Source organism: Clarias gariepinus, chromosome 1 (genome assembly GCF_024256425.1).
Source record: "Clarias gariepinus isolate MV-2021 ecotype Netherlands chromosome 1, CGAR_prim_01v2, whole genome shotgun sequence".
Taxonomy (NCBI): Eukaryota; Metazoa; Chordata; class Actinopteri; order Siluriformes; family Clariidae; genus Clarias; species Clarias gariepinus.
The window spans coordinates 6,222,354-6,234,713 of record NC_071100.1 but is presented as its reverse complement, the minus strand read 5'-3'; the positions used below and the strand labels follow the sequence as shown (position 1 = coordinate 6,234,713).

The 12,360-nt window shown below is 43.2% G+C and overlaps 1 protein-coding gene and 1 long non-coding RNA gene across 2 annotated transcripts in view; one reads left to right on the top strand and one right to left on the bottom strand.

Moving 5' to 3' along the window:
* LOC128530872 (E3 ubiquitin-protein ligase TRIM39-like) overlaps positions 1-12,360 on the bottom strand; it is a 68,991-nt gene that overhangs the window by 37,798 nt on the left and 18,833 nt on the right. The window lies entirely within an intron of this gene.
* On the top strand, positions 3,772-4,727 carry LOC128530888 (uncharacterized). Its single transcript, XR_008361173.1, has 3 exons — positions 3,772-3,837; positions 4,414-4,460; positions 4,644-4,727. It is a non-coding gene; the product is annotated as an uncharacterized LOC128530888 (long non-coding RNA).

Sequence of the window (12,360 nt, the reverse complement as noted above, 5' to 3'; positions counted from 1 at the left end):
ATTGATGACATCCTCATCTTCTCCAAGTCTGAATCCAAGTCTAACCCTAGCACAATCAACATGTCACTAGGGTACTCCAACGTCTATGGAAATTTAAACTCTTTCTCAAAGCTGAAAAATGCACGTTCCACAAAACATCAGTCAAGTTTCTTGGATACATCATAGACCAAAGGAGAGTAAGGATGGACAAGGAGAAGGTATCCACCATTTCCACCTGGCCCGAACCCACAACCATAAAGGAACTACATCGATTTCTGTGATTTGCGAATTTTTATAGAAGGTTCATTGCGAATTACAGTACCACCACTAGTCCATTGACCTCCCTGTTACGTGGCAAACCAAGATCGTTAAAATGGACCCCGGAGGCCACCTGTGCCTTCCAACAACTCAAACACTCCTTCATATCGGCACCCATCATTGTTCATCCCAATCCCAAGCTCCCATTCGTGGTGAAGGTTGACGTCTCAACAACAGGAGTAGGGGCAATTCTCTCCCAAACGCAGGGGAGGCCACCAAAGCTCCATCCATGTGCCTTCTTTTCAAGGAAATTTAACCCAGCGGAAAACAACTATGACATCGGGGATCGTAAGTTGTTAGCTATTAAGATGGCCCTCGACAAGTGGAGACACTGGCTGGAGGGGGCAGCACACCAGTTCACGGTCCTGACGGATCATAAGAACCTACAGTACAGATGGAGCCACGCCAAATAGCCGCGGAAGTGTGAATTGCGTACGAATGGCGTACGGCTGCCCCATGCACGCCGTAATCCCCCCTCCTTTTTCTTCGAGAAAGGCGTGTCAAGATTTCACAGTAAACACGCCCATTCAAGCCCTATTTATGCATTGTCCTGGTTCCATCACTAGATGGCGCTTCGTTCTCAAGGACACATTAACACAAGCCAGCAGTTTAGCTGCTGAGTTGCAATCACGTGATTTTAACAACCCACCCCGGCCGAACTGACGCTGCCAAACTGCACTAGAGATGAAGATGGCGGCTTAATGGACTATTCGCGGTAAGTGGTGTTTTCATTTATAAAATTTGTTTGGGATTAGTTTACAGTTTATTTCTTAGTTTAGTTTTTTACCGGCCGTTTTGAAAATCACCGGCAGCACCAGCAGCGGTCAGATGTGACTTTAGATAACTTAATGATCTGTTTACCAAGTCTGGAGTTAACATTACAGCTTACTGTCAGTGTCACAAACTCACAATCACTCCTCTTTAACTAAAAAAGACACTAAAGCTTCGAAAATACTATTAATGCCCCTATTACAAAAGCTGCACTACCGGATGAAGAGTGTTAGTGCTCTATAAAAATGCCTTTAGAGTCTGACCGCGTGCTGTCTGGATAAATTTAGCATTTATTTATTCTTAGGGTAAGAGTTAATCTGCAGGTTATTTCTGTGAATATAATGTGATGCAGTTCATGAAGGACACAAGCTGAGGATAGATGTACATGAGCTCGCGAGCTAAACGCTCATAACCGGGTTTATATTTTTCTCAGTTTGGCCGTGACTTTGCGCGGTAGCGCGAGCGCTTAGTTACCGAGCTGGATAAAAACTCTGAAGTGTTCATCAGTTAAGGAGTGGGGGGGAGGGGAGGTGTGTGTGTGTGTGGGGGGGGGGCGTGAGGGGGGCTTCAGTATTTGGGAAGTTATAGTTTGGCTTCAGAGATGAACTAATATATAAGAGTGTTATATCGCTTAACTTATTTGTATGAAAAGCGCATTTTAATTTAATGCAGACGATAATACAGACAGACCGGGGTTAACACTAACAAAGTTCAAGGGTTAAAGTTATCCCAGTTTATTTACATCCCAGAATTCCCCAAAACAGTATTTTACACACTCTGTGGTGTAGGTTTACTAATATCTTTTATATTTTAGTTTATTTATCTTTGTCTTCACTAAATACTCCTGTTTTCTTTAATCAGAGCTCCGCCCTGGAGGATTGGGGGGTCAGACGGATGACGGTTGGCCTTTTGGAGCTACTGGAGGAGCCTGAACAAGCTGTTGAGGGAGCTGTAGGAGGGATGACGTCACAGTGCAACAGCTTTAGAATGATGTTTGGTCAGGTCTACTGTATATTCTGAACATAGAATTGCAAAACGTCTGATACTTTAGGGGGAAACAAAGAATTAAACAGTTCCATCTTTAATATATATTTTTTTAATGATATTTTAATATAAAAGAACCAGATAGAGACTGATAAGCAGCTGGTGTTATCCGGGTATTTTAATGACCTTTAAGCAAAAATTTAACATGTTTTCACCTGTTTTATACAAATTATTGTTTTACCTTTGACTAGTTTTGGAAGAATAAATTTTATTTTTAAAGTCATGTGTGCGTGTTTTAATTGTTGGGGGATTGTTTGTGTATTTAAAAATACATTTACTTAAACCAACAACTTCAATGTGCAAAAATGGGACCCGACGTTGTTTTAAATAGTCAAAGATTTAGGCTAATAATAATGATAATAATAATAATAATTATTATTATTATTATTACTGGTTATAGAAACAAATTAAAACAACAGTTAAACACTTGATCATATGTATCTGTGCTAGTTTGTGACTATGTGACCCATAATAATTTTTTCTCAGTATAAAAGTTTTGGGTTTTTTTAAGAACTCCATTAAAAGAGCAAAGACAAACTTAGAAGGAGTGGAAGGTAAGAAACCTCAGTGGAGAATACTGACTGTGACATGGTGCTAATTGCTCTCTGTGTGTGTGTGTGTGTGTGTGTGTGTGTGTTTGGCGGGGGGGAGGGGTACTTCAGACTTACTTGTCTCTGCCCAAATGTTTGTGTTAAAGCAACGGAGAAATGCCGGAGCGCGCGCGCACACACACACACACCTCTCATCCACAACCGCTTTAACTGTTGTCTTGTAAATCATTGATTAAACCTATGAACACAGCTGTTCAGCATCAGTCCTAAACACAAGCGCAGGGTCTGTTTTTGTCCTTAATTAAAAGACACCAATATGTTAATAATTTACACAATGATAACATGTTGTTTATGTTTAATGTTTATTTTGCGGGAAAAGGTAAAAAGCAATATTTAAAATAAAACAAACCAGGAAGTAAGTGTTTCATACATTACAGTGCTTTGTATAACCAAGTGCCCCAACAGACATAGCAACAGTGTAGAGAGTGTGTGCGCTGTGGGGGATTGGAAGGTGAACGAAGATAATCATTTACAAGACAAAAGACGTTCAGAGGTGTGTAGACCCCCACCCCCATTACGCAATCGCTATCTTCAAAGAAAAGCCGCCGCCCCTTTTCATTCAAACGCGTTAGCGAGTGTTTTTCTTTCCCTACGCTCGGTTTTGTGAACACAGTTGCGTTCAGTCACTCTAAAAAATGATTCTGTGGCCTTGTAAATGTCACAGTTATAAAAAAGTTATGTTACCTTAATAAAATCTCTAAAAGTCACATACATGATTGTTTGAGTTAGACAAATCAAAATAAATGCCTAAAAAAAACAATTATTCATTTTGTCTTAAATTTACACTATAATGTAAGTTTACTTCACTAGTAAAAATCAGTATTTGACTAACTAAATTATATTTTTAACATGCACTTAATATTTTTTGATACATTTCAATCAAAATATCTGTTAATGGAGTAATTGTACTGATTAGTTTCAAGAAGTACAATTATAAATTATTCCAACTCAATATTCTTTATTTTTAACAACAAAAACTTAAATAATTGAGTAAATTGCCCTGTGCAAGTGCTCATGGGAAGTCTGGTGTAACATCAGAGACAAGAAGGCTGTGAGGATGTGAGAATGGACATGAAGCAACTGGAACATTCTGGAACATTCCTTACAAATCCTGGTGAGTAAACAGGTTTTTTCCGGGTTTCTCGGTGTAAACGGCGGCGGTTGTGCCGCAATATTTGAATTTCTCCCGCCAAATGCGGTGATTTTGCGCAGCCTACTGCCACTGTGGCGAGGATATAAAACTAACATGTTCAAATAATTACCGCGTGTGTAACATTACACACCTCACACACTGAACCGCGAGTCTGCTCGGTCACTCCGACACTTTAAGGAGGAAACTCAGAACAAATCCGGTTTAAACAGCAGAAATGAGGTGCAGTGTCCGGGTTCTGTTTTATCCGTTACTGTATATGAGTATTTTTAACATGATTAAACACTGAGCACGCAGCAGCAGATGTTATAAATAAAAGTGCTAAGTACTGTACTAATAACTAAAGCTATGAAATATAAAGATTTAGTGAAAATACAACATTTCTCTCAGAATTAGAATTGGGAGAAAGTAATATGAAATTTAAATATTTATATTTACAATGTTATGTATGTTCTGATATGTAAGTAAAATAAACTAAAACTGATTGATTTTGTGTGTTTGTGTGAAACATGTTATATATTTTCTATATCTCTTTCACAGCACCAACACCACTAATGAAGAGAAGTTGAATAGAGATAAAACAGGAGGTAAATGTCAACTTTTTTAAATGTTACAGAAGTATTAAATGTGTAACCATTGAATCAAAGATAGAAATAGACTATTAGTCCAAAAAGTATGTATTTTAACGGGAGTACTATTTTACCAGTCTGGTAGACTTTACAGTAACAGTCACACTTGTACTTACTTGTATACTATTGTTCCTTTTTCAGGTGCCAGTTTATGGGATGGCAGTGTAAGCTCTGCACATTTGTCGTATCATCAAAAGGAATTTCGATCATTACCGAGTGAAGCATGGTACTGTTGGTCATGGATACTTACTGTTGTGTCCTGTCTTCATTTAGACTGTCGTTGCTTCTTTAAGATTTGAGAAGGTCTGCACACACGTTTGTATGGATCCCACAGTTTGCAGGAAACTGAAGTGTGAAGGTAGATCTAAGTGTCTACTTAGATATTACACAGAGGGGAGTTCACTTCTGTTCTCTTCATCCTAGCTTAATTTCATCTCATGAAATAATAGTAAGTTTTGGAGTTTTGGTATAGTTTTGGAGTTCATCTCCCCAGCCAGTGTTGGGACAGGGTAGCATCGTGGCAGGATTGGTGTAACTTTTCTTATCTTTTTAGCCGTGCTGCGTAAGAGAAGAGTAGTGACAAATTCATTACTTTCGTTACTAGACATGGTCTATTTTGTCTGCAAGTGAAATACATCGATACGTTAATAATTTACACCACGATAACATTACTGCAGAAGGATCTAGAGACGTGACTTTGAGACGTTCACAGTATATTCGAACCGTAGACAGTGTTTATTCTGCAGAACATTACAAAACAGTCATGTCCAATAAAACAGTGCATCTTTAATAAGCCGCATTGGTTTCGAGTCAGTAGTAAAATTAACGAAAGACTGAGAAGCCCCGTAAACTTGACCCTGACAATAATAGTCGATCTTATATTTATGTTTATATATATTGTGGCGTGGGCGGGGCGGCGGCTGACGACCAGCATGCTTTGCGGGAATGTCGGTGTGTTCACCATGATGGGGAAAGGTGTTTGGGTTAGTGACTTCGGCCCTGTTGTGTGTGTGTTGAGGCGTGTGACGTGTGAAATGTGCTCTAGTTCAGGCTGACGCTGAATTAGAGGTAGGCTCCTGAGTGAAGGTACTGCTCGTGCCATTACCGGCTGTGTGCTAAATAAAGTACTCCCAGCCATTGCATTGGGTAGCAAATAAGCTCACTCGTCTCTCCAGCATTCTTCTCGGCGTAAAAACGCTACATTGGTGTCAGAAGTGGGATGGAGAGTAACGGGTTCGAGCGCACAACGGAAGACCTACTGAAAATTCAAGCGGGCCGCCGAGTAGCGGAGCGACTACTCGCGAAGAAGAAGCGCTTTCCCGATGGCGCTAAAGCGAGCACACCACGGCAACCAACGCGGAGCGGCGAGGTGAAAATCCCGGCGCTGGATCTCGGGGCGGAGGGTGGCGCAGCGCAAGCGCCGGAGCAAGAGACAGCTCCGCGCGCCGTTAGCCGGCAAAGCGACCTGCCGCTGCGCGAGGCCGAGCGCGCTGAGCCCATATCGGCGGTACATCACGGCGGAAGAGCCGAGCGACCGCCTGCAGCTCAGTGGCGCTCCGTTCGTGAACCTAGCCGGGGACAGGGCTACCCGTCGCGGCTAGGCAACGAGCAACTCTCCGACGTTTCGCGGCGAGGCCGAGGCACGGGGCAGCGTACACCAGCAGCCGCTAGACTAGCGCCGGGAGGACGCGTGGTAAGCCGCGCTGGGCTCTACATCGACTGTGTGCTGGATGGCGTCTTACTGCGGGCACTCGTGGACACCGGCTCCACTGTTTCGCTGCTGCGCTCTGGATTACTGGGGCAAAGCAAGCGTGTTTGCGGACGGCCTGATCCTGCCTTCAGCATCTGCACCGTTGCTGGGGGCTACGTGAAGGTAAGGGCGTGTCGCACAGTGCGAGTCCAGGTGGGTGGACGAACTTATTCCCACGGGTTCGTTGTGGGGGACGTCGAGGAGGACTGCGTTTTGGGGTTGGATATTTTGGAGAGATGGGGTGCGCTGCTGAATTTGTCCAGCGGAACTCTGCGTGGTAACTTCGGGGTAGCCAGGTTGCTCGGACCCAAACCACAGCCGGACAGGTTAGCAGCACACACCCGGGGGGCGGAACTTCCGGTAGCAGACCGAGCGGGAAATCTGCGCGCTAACACCGGCGCTTTACCTCGCCGGCCGGGCAGCAAAGCGCGTGGCCAGTACTGCGAGCAAGTGGAGCGCCGTCGCGACGTAGAACCCTCGACGCAGGACGTTCCCCCCGTGCAGTCCTCCAGGTCCTCCGGTGGTGATCAGCCGTCCGAGCCAGCATGCAGCCGTCTTACTGCGTCTCCCAGAGCGTCACCCGCAGTCGCTCCGCCGGTCTCGCCGGCCTCACAGCTGAACTGTGAACCGCTCATCGCCAGGCAGAAGGGCCCCACCCAGCGCTCGCGGGCACTGCTGCAAGACTTTCAGGTGGGGGCACCTATGGGGCGAATGGGCGTGGACACTCACAGCCAGGGGCGAGATTTTGCTGCTGGCGAGCAGGTGTGGGTGTGTTCCTCCGGAAGGAGGAGGAGGGGGCTCTCGGCCGGGCGTGTCTCTCACTGGGTGGGCCCCTGTGCGGTAATAGCTCGGCTCTCCGATGTCATCTACCGGGTGCGGTTGGCGGGGCGGGTACGAGTTTTGCTCCACTGGGACCGTCTTGCGCCTTACCAGCCGCACGCCGATGAAACATCGAACTCTGTGGAGGCTGGACCGCCTCAGGACTATGTTCGCGTTCATCCCTCACCTGCCAAAGGACGGCGGCGTTCCCACCGCCAGCGCCGACCGCCTCCACGCCTCCAAAACAAACTTCGTCATGGTGACCAGGGACGGTCACAGCTCGGGTGGGGGCAGTGTGGCGTGGGCGGGGCGGCGGCTGACGACCAGCATGCTTTGCGGGAATGTCGGTGTGTTCACCATGATGGGGAAAGGTGTTTGGGTTAGTGACTTCGGCCCTGTTGTGTGTGTGTTGAGGCGTGTGACGTGTGAAATGTGCTCTAGTTCAGGCTGACGCTGAATTAGAGGTAGGCTCCTGAGTGAAGGTACTGCTCGTGCCATTACCGGCTGTGTGCTAAATAAAGTACTCCCAGCCATTGCATTGGGTAGCAAATAAGCTCACTCGTCTCTCCAGCATTCTTCTCGGCGTAAAAACGCTACAATATATATATTTATTTTATTTTATTATTATTTTTTTTTAATGTTCGAATTAACGTTTCTGGGTAGCCTATATAATTTGTCTTGTCATCTGTTTACAGCGTTGACTGATTTTGTGATTGAGACCCATGGGTTACATTGAAATATTTTTTATTAGTAGTAGTAAGCCAGGCTTTAGTAACCCTGGATAAATCACAATATAAGCCCTCTCTCGCGCACGCTCTCTCTCTCTCTCTCTCTCTCTCTCTCACACACACACACACACACACACACACACGTACACACACAAACAAATAAAACATAAAATCGCGTAAAACCAAATGAAACTATGCCAAAAATATATAAGCAGTAAAAATTACAGTAGTATCCTGTAGGTGATTCCGGTCCTGATAACAGGCGCTGATCCTCTGGAACTGTTCAGTTCTGTTAGTATTGTGTTCAGGTGTGAATGTTTATGGGGATTTAATCTGTCTCTGCTGCCGCATCTATTCACCGTAGTGAGAAGTGATTAATGTCCCATCAGATCTTTCATGGGGGACGTTATACTGGTTAAATGACTAAAGACATACCGATCCGTATGAACAGATATTTGTTCCAGATATTATGCGTTATTAATCGATTTGTTATGCCAATTTTTGACTATCAGCGAAAAAAACATCAGCGAAAACATCAAAAATATAACGAAAACAAACTCAAGCAGAAGTTAAATTTCAAGCTTTACTTTGCAGTAAAATATTATCTACCAGTGTATTAAACGGAAATAGATAAAAACACCATAATGTAAAATACTTTACATAGCCTGCATTTGTATTCCGTACCTATAACGACTGGTATAGATAAATTACAGATGTTACAGTCTTTAAGTATTATTAAGGATGTCGTGAAAAATATTGCAATAAGTAGTTTTATTAATTAATTTAATCATTAATTAAAATAGCATAAGCATCATGGATTGTGTATTGAGTGATTTAAATCTGTTTTATGAATCGTTTTTTATCCCTCTTTTTTACCACATCATCTTTTTATGAAACTATGTTGACATAAGTTATGTTATATATATATTAAATATAGTAACCGGCTGCTTGGACACTGCAGTTAACTGAAGCAGTCAATGCTCCATCTGGCGGAATTATACAGCATTGCAACTATCTTTTTAGAAAGCGCATGGGGGCGTTTATGGGGCGGGGCATCGTTAACTACGTCATCGCAGGGGATCACATTCCGTGCACGGATCGATCATGGTCCTGTCTCGGTCTTGTCATGGACCTATCATGCTCCAAGCGGCTGTTTGACGTAGCTCCCACTGTACTTGCATACTAATCATTGTAGACCGATTTTTAAAAAGGGATGTCGACTGATCTCTCTTCAAGGATTACCAACCCCAATGGAGACTGCAGAACTCCTTTTCAATAAGGTCTTCCGTTGCTTTGGCATCCCGGAAGATATCGTATCTGGTCCCCAATTCATATCAAGGGTCTGGCGAGGTTTCTTCCGACTCCTAGGTGTGACCGTGAGCCTGTCCTCTGGATATCACCCGCAGACAAATGGACAGACCAAGTGCAAAATTCAAGAAATCGGCCGCTTCCTTCGCACTTTCTGCCATGGCCACCAGAACTCCTGGAACCAGTTCCTTGGTTGGGCTGAATATGCCCAAAACTCACTCCGTCAACCTACAACTGACCTCACGCCCTTCCAGTGTATCCTAGCCTACTAACCCCCATTGTCCCCTAGGAACGGAGAACCATCAGATCTCCCGGCGGTAGATTTCTGGTTCCGGGAGAGTGAGAGAGTCTGGGAGGAGGCTCACCACCATTTACAGAGAGCGGTACGCAGGCATAAGGGCAATGCCGATAGACGTCGATCCATTGCTCCAACCTATAAACCAGGAGACAAGGTAAGGCTCTCGACCCGAGACATGCGCCTACGTCAGTCCTGTAAGAAGCTAAATCCCAGGTATATCGGTCCTTTCACAATCCTAGAACAGATAAACCCGGTAACGTATAAACTTTAACTACCACCACAATATCGCATTCACCCAACCTTTCATGTCTCGTTATTGAAGAAATATCATGACCCTGCTTTGTCTTCCACAGAGCCTGGCCCAGAAGAGGAAACGCCCCCTCCTCCAATCATCGTGGACGAAGGTACCATCTATCAGGTCCAAAACATCCTGAACTCCCACCGCCGTGGTGGTCGCCTGGAGTATCTAGTAGACTGGGAGGGTTACAGTCCATTAAAGAACTCGATACTCCTCGTCTCCACGAAAGGAAACATGGAAGGAAATCTCAGCCGACATCCGAGAATCAGCACAAGTAACCCTCTAAGAAAGACTTGCAGTGTATAACACTTACTTATCTAAAACACTGCCACTAACTCTCTCTCTAACAATAAAAAACACTCATCATTGAATTTACTATCGTGTGAGTGTCCGTCTTTGTTACACACAGAAGTTTTATAATAATAGCACATTCTTGTAGCATCGTGAAATTCAGGTTGCACCACTGATATTAGATTGACTGTTTAACCAATGTCCTTACAATGTTTCTGTGACTTGATCATGGTAGGACCTGTGCTGTTTATGGAGGTTCAGAAAACTTTAGGATTTCATCAAAAATATCTTAACATGTATGGAGAAGATAAACAAAGATTTTACAGGTATGTAACACAAGGGTGAGAAATTAATGACTGAATTGTTACTATGCCTTTAAGTAATAACTTGGCCAAGCATTTCATTCAGGGTGAATAGGTTTAAGAGAGGTAGCTAATACTCAACTTTTTGGTATTACTCCATACTTACTAATCAACAAACTTCTTGTGAGCATTTCTTTAAAGCACTTCTTTTATTGACTTCTTTCCAGTTTATTTGTCTTCTGAGGAAAACCTTGAAAGTATGTTTCATGTGACTCTTTTGGTGTTTTGTCCTCCAACAGCACCCAGAGTAGATATCTGAAAAGACAAAAATACATTATATACAATTAGTTCTTTTTGATGAGAGCAGAGAATATAATGCATATTTCTGGGGCCGTTTTACGGTGAGGACCCTCTCTGACTACAAAAGTAAAGCGAGAGATTAGTAAAGTCAAGAAGCTTTTAATGTCATTTCAGCCACATATAGCTGACGCAGTACACAGTGAAATGACACGTTTCTCAAGGACGTAGACAACATAACTCAGGTCCAGGATCCAGTTGAAAAGGAAGTGTTTAGGCCCAACAGGCTCAATGTTCCAATCAGGTGCTGAGGAATGATTGTACTGTATGCTGAACTGGATGCTGAACATTCGTATGTATGTCCAGGTGTGTAAGGGCCAGATGGAAGGTTGTGGCATCATCTGTGGAGCGGTTAGGACAATACACAAACTGCAAAGGGTCCAAGTGAGCATGCTAGCTATGTTTTGATGTGTCTCATGACGAGCCTCTCAAAGCACTTAATCACAATAGGTGTGAGGGCAATGGGACGTTAGTAATTGACTGTAGACTTCTTCAGCACGGGAACAACGGTCATTATCTTGAGGCACGTAGGAACAACAGCACTGCTCAGGGAAATGTTGAAGATGCTAGCTGTTCTGCACATTCCCTGAACACTCTGCCAGGAATGCTGTGCAGACTTCCATAAATAAACCCTTCATAGAGTTTTCTTAACGTCAGCCATGGACAGACAGAGCACCTGATCATTGGGAGGAGGGATGGTCTTCATCATGTTGTTCTCTACCATGAACCGAACAAGTACCAATCCTTACATTAATTGGTGCCCTGAATCTAACACTCTCACCTAAAATGGTAAATAACTAAAACTAAGCATTAAATATTAATATTTGAGCCCAGTATCACTATAACAGGCACAGAACCACTTGGGATAATTTAGGTACAGTACAGTAACCATAAAGTAGCTTTAGATAATGGAAAAAAACAAAAAACAAAACATACCATATTCTGTTTAGCTCTTGAATTTCTTGAGTCTTTAAGCCATTCCTCAAACGCCTCATCATCAAAATTTAAATCAAATTTTATTCGTCACATACACAGTCATACACAGTATGATATCAAGTGAAATGCTTATACGACTGCTGCTGACAACTAATTGCAATATTACAAAAGAAGGTTTAAAAGAAAGTTTTAGTGCGAAGTAAGATAATTAAAAAACTTTTAAATTTACATAATATACAGTGTGTGTGTGTGTATATATATATATATATATATATATATTTATATATACACTTTTCCTTTACATGTCCGCTATTTATCCGACGCTGGTATTCACTTACAGAAGTACTTTATGTCTTCTATCATTTTGTAAGTATTTACATTTACATATGGGTATTTGGCAGACGCTCTTATCCAGAGCGACTTACATTTTTATCTCATTACACATCTGAGCAGTTGAGGGTTAAGGGCCTTGCTCAAGGGCCCAACAGTGGCAACTTGGTGGTTGTGGGGTTTGAACCTGGGATCTTCCGAACCGTAGTCCAATGCCTTAACCACTAAGCTACCCCTGTATAAAAGGCGTATTTGACTTTTCCTGCTCACTTACAGTTTAGCTGCTGTAATTTTAGTTTCTTAAAGAGAAACTGAGAAGCTTCAAACTGGAGATTGTGTCCTGCTGAAACCTGATGAATACTGATGAAACACTTCACTTTCTTTTTAACTAAGTAATATAATTAGGCCACGCCTTTCATTCTAGGCCATTCACTTATTACA